General features: G+C 39.0%; 1 long non-coding RNA gene across 1 annotated transcript; it reads left to right on the top strand.

Annotated features, from left to right (window-relative positions):
* Positions 1–26: 26 nt before the first annotated feature.
* Positions 27–4,596, top strand: LOC140464373 (uncharacterized). The gene is made up of 2 exons (XR_011954916.1): positions 27–253; positions 1,921–4,596. It is a non-coding gene; the product is annotated as an uncharacterized lncRNA (long non-coding RNA).
* Positions 4,597–5,104: the final 508 nt, after the last annotated feature.

Raw genomic sequence — 5,104 nt, 5'->3', positions numbered from 1 at the left:
GGGAGTGAGGTCAGGCCGGGGGGCGAACTGCGCGCCATGGGCTTTAGCTCAACGGGCTGATTCCTGAGAGAGACAGGTCAAAGCAGGTGTCTACTGTGAAATGTAAATCCAGTTCATATATTTCCCCAATTCATTTTCATTCTCTCGAAAAAGTGAAACGTGTTTAATTCTGCAGCTGGTGTGACTGATCATCACCTCCATGATCATCATCAGTGACGGTTGTTTTCCCATCTCCAGCAACAGTTAATTACCTGTAAGTGTTTCCCCCTCCATCTCCATTTTGATTAGTCTCTTCCCTCTCCCTCACTTTTGATAGCTTGCATTCCCCATAATAGGTGTTGCTTGAAGCTATTAGGTTGGCTCCACGAGTGATTTTACTCGTGGTGGTTAGAAGTTTACAAATAAAAATTACCTGAAAAAGTTCCCTTAAACTCCAACGCCATTTTGATTCACTTCTTTCCCTCTCACCCTACTTCCCCCTCACTTTTGATGGCTTGCATTGTCCATAATGGGCTTTGCTGGTAACTATTTAATTGGCTACTTGGTGATTTCTGGCAGTAGTTTAAAAAAATTCAAAATAAAGACATCACAATTGTTTTGGTGGGCAAGTCACTCAGCAGTGTGCGATAGCACTTCTGAGTAAAAGAAATAAGTGATGACACCTGTAAGTGAGATAATTCTCTGCCAGTTTGGTGCTGTGGCCCCTTCCTGGCTAGTTAGAGATGGTTTGAAACTGCCCAAACTCACCAAAGACATTTGCAACCAGCATCAGGCAATCTGTCAGGATCACCCTGGTGACTCATAGGAACTAGACACATTAGTCTCCTGAACACTGTTATGGACAACCTGCTGCAGGAAAATTGCAGGGTCACTTGAAAAAAAAGTTTTGTATTTTCTTTGAGCAGTTGTTATTGTAAAAGTGAAATGTTTTGGAAGCATTGGAGAAGGATGTTTCAGTGGGTGGTGTAAGTTGAAGTAAGTAAGTTGGGTAACAAGACCTTCAGGGACACATTTACCTTATGTCAACCATAAGTTAGATAGAAGAAAACTTCATTCTATTGGACTGACTAGTTTTTGAGCCTTGGTCCAGGCTGTTCCCTTTAAATCAAATACCATTAATGAATTATCTATTTTACAAGACAACCTCCTGTCATTTCATACAGAAAACCACAACCAAACTGTGGTTTTCATGTTGAGCAAGATGCCAGAGAATACCCATACTTATGCATGCTGCTCTTGCAGTGACATTTCTCAACATTCATTCCTGAAAGGGTTGAGTAAGTTGAGCCGATTTCATTGAGGTTTAGAAAAATGAGAGGTGATCTCATGAGCCCATTCCACTATCCAATGTAATGACTGATCTCCAACCTTATTTTCCTGCATCATCCCTTTTTCCCTTTTTGTTTTTCACATGTCAAACTCTTATCGATCTCAGTCTTCAGCCTACTCAATGAACCTCCACGGCCTTCTGGCCAAAGTGTTCCAAAGATTCACCGTCCTCGGATAAAGACACTCCTCCACAATTCAATCCTAAATGGCCTGCTGTTAGGCATTGTCTGCTGATTGTAGCCACCTCAGCCAAGAAAGCATCCTTCCAGCATCTATCCTGATGAGTAATGTAAGCATTTGATAGATAATAAATGTGGATGCTGGCAATCTGAAACAAACAAAAACAAATTTCTGGTGAAACTCTGCAGGTCTGGCAGTTTCTGAAGAGAGAAAAACAGTGTTAACATTTCAGATCCAGTGACTCCTGGGACCCTTGATGCTGTCAGAGCTGCTGAGTTTTGCCAGAAATTTCTGTTCTTTGTTCAAAAAATTCTGTAAGTTTGAATGAGATCACCTCCCATTCTTCTAAAGTGCAGAGACTAAGGACGTGGTCTGTCGAATTTTTCTACATAGGACTATCTTTTCTTCCAGGAATTAAAGCGTGAATATTCATTGCACTTCCTCTATGGCCAATCCACATGCCTGTACTTGAGGAGATCAAACTTGCACGCAACTGAGGTCTCATAAAGCACTATATAATTGTACAGTAGGAAGACATCTTTACTCCTGAGTTCAAATCTCCTTGTCAAAGGCCAACATTCCTTCAAAGTTCAACATTTTCCGGTCTTTTGCCATTTAAGAAATACTCTGTATATGCTGTATTATTTTCACAGAGTGCGTAACCTCACATTTCTCCACATTGTGTTCCATCCGCTATTTCTTTGCCTATTGACAGCCTCTCCAAGTTCCCTTGAGGTGTTTTTGTATCCATTTCACAATTCTAACTTCCCTCTAGTTTGGTGTAATCTGCCAACCTGGAAGTATTACATTCAATCGCCAGGTCCAATCTATTGCTATGAATCGTGAATAGTGGGGTCCAAGTACTGATGCTTGGAGTACTCCACATGTCACAGCCTGCTAACCTGAGAATGACCTATACATTCCTACTCTCTGTTTTCAGAGCATTAATCGATTTTCAATCCATACCAGTATATTCTCCCCAAATTCTGCACACTATAATTATGTTTAGTAACCTTCTTTGTGCGACCTTATGAAAAGTTTTCTAAAAATCTAAATATACCACATCCAGCTGTTTCTGTTTATCAATTCTGATAGTTACATCTTCAAAAAACTGCTAACAGGTTTTTTCAAGGTGATTTCCCTTTATGTATCCATGATGGCTGTGTCCAATTCTCATATGATTTGTCGACTGTCCCCTTGTCATTTTTTGATATATACCATAGCACTTCCTTATGACAGATGTTTGGCAAACGGATCTATAATCCCCCATTTTCTGTCTGTCGCTCCTTTTTTGCATAACGTATTTGCATTTGTGGACAGATCTTTCTTGTTATTTTTCTGTACTTTTGATTCTAAACTGAAATCGGAAAAGAGCTGATTTTAAAAATGCAGTATTATGGAAAGGATTACTATACTTTTTAAAAAGTGAAATATACCATGGCTAATACACCAGGTCAGAGACTAGGGATTTCAGTGGTGAGTAACTCACCTCTTGACTCCCCAAAGCTTGTCCACCATCCACAGAGCACAGGTCATGAGTGTGATTGAATTCTGTGCGCTTGCCTGGGTGAGTGCAGCTCATAAGATGCTTGACACCAACCAGGATGATGCAGCTTGATTGACTGAAATCCAATCTAACACCTTCAACATTCATTCCCTCCACCACTGTTACATAGTGGCAACAGTTTGTACTGTCTACAGGATACTGTGCAACAACTCACCATTGACTACTTCCTAACAGCACTGTAAGGTACTTATACCAAATGTACTTCAGCTTTCCAAAAGAGAAGTTATGGATGGACAGTAAATGCTGGTCCAGTCACTGATGCTCACATCTCACGAAAGAATTTTAAAAATCCTTGTGCTTACCATTTTATGGGTAACTTTAACACATCTTTCTTTGATTAATACGATCTTGATTCCTTTCATTAATATTATTGGAAGATTTTCCGTACTGGTTATTTCGCATTCAAGGAATCTATTTTTGTTGTAAACTCTGTATTAGTTCTTTAAATGTTAGCCATTGCCTGTCTGCCATCATGTCTTTTAATGCAATTTTCCAATAATACCATCGCCACATTTTTCTCTGTAAAGATCTTTGTTTTTGAGTTTTTCTAAAATTGTGGTCTGAAGTGAGGAAGAATTATTTTAAAACCCGTGTTTTAAGGGGTTGCTGCATTTTTTAAATAGATATTTTTATTAGAAATTTAACATTTTTACAAGTTTACAAAAATAAACAAAACTGGTTGCTGCATTTTGAAAAGTAAGTAACCCAACACTCATGGCAAATATAGTTTAAACAGTTTTTTGGACAGACAATAACTGAAGTTATTACGGAAGAATCAGAACCAAGGGGATTTGTATAGATGCAACAGTATGGCAACGGAAGTTGTTTGGTGTCTATGGACTAGTGCCATTTGCCTGCCAATTGGTCCTCAGGTAACTGAACACCTTGGTGATGGGCACAAGATAGAGAGAAGTGTTTTGCTGTCCATCAGCACAGAAGCTGTTTCTCGGTTCTCTGCAGTCAAAACCTATTTTAAACCTGAAGAACACCAGTTCAGCTTTCCTTCAGTTGTGACTTTTAACTGATAAATCAGCAACCTTGTGTCTCTTGCGAACTAGTGGAAACATCTGGAGAAAGATGACTGAAAAGCAATATTCTGACCAGCATCGGAATCATAAGGAACATCTCAGCAAGGCACTGAACAGCCTCACAGCTTTCCTCCAACCATCTTTCCTGGTATGTGTGTGTGTCTCGAAGGTGAATATTTCAGATTTGTGGCGTTCTATACCAGTGGTCTGCTATTGTTTACCTGGTGTTAGAGTCTAATTACTTGTAATAAATAGTCATTTATAAGCACAGAAACCTGGTGTGTGCTTTCTATCAACCTGGATCTGAAGATCAGGTAAATTTGGAATTTTGTGTACATACTTTAAAGCCTTCAACTTTTGTGATGATTCATGTTGTGTATTTACGTGGATTGGTGGACTGTCACTTTTGGAGTGCAATTGGTAACTAGCTTAATCTAACCTCGCTGCCGACAGAGTGAACACCCCTTAATAAAGCTCCCACTGTTTCATATATCATATTGCTGGTTTTTCTTGGAACACAGTGTGCTATCCCAGTGAATCATGACACTCATACCTTATCAGTTTGTTGAGATGTAAGTCCCTAGTTTCTGAATGAATTACATCATTTTCAAAGTTAATGGAAAATTCCATCATATTATGTTCATTCTTCCCAAAAAGCTTCTATACAAAACTATTAGGAATCAGTCCTTTTTTTTATTGCACATTACTAGATCAAAAATAACCTATCCATTAGTTGGTTCTGCAGCATCTGCTGCAGAAACCATTTTGCATGTATTCCAAGAATTCATCTTCCTCGACATCAGTACTAATTAGATTTGGATTTCATTGAAACGTACTGAATTTTGTAGGGACTTGATAGGGTAGACACCTAGCCATTGGGGAGCAAACCTGATGATAGAAGGTTAATTATTAGGTGGTGAGGAAGCATTTATTCACTTTTTTTGGGCTGTGGATGTTCAGTCATTGAATATATTAAAGGCTGAAATGGATTGATGTTTGG

This window comes from Chiloscyllium punctatum, chromosome 40 (assembly GCF_047496795.1).
Source record: "Chiloscyllium punctatum isolate Juve2018m chromosome 40, sChiPun1.3, whole genome shotgun sequence".
Taxonomy (NCBI): domain Eukaryota; kingdom Metazoa; phylum Chordata; class Chondrichthyes; order Orectolobiformes; family Hemiscylliidae; genus Chiloscyllium; species Chiloscyllium punctatum.
The sequence above is the reverse complement of the archived record's forward strand: the minus strand, read 5'-3'. Positions and strand labels throughout refer to the sequence as shown.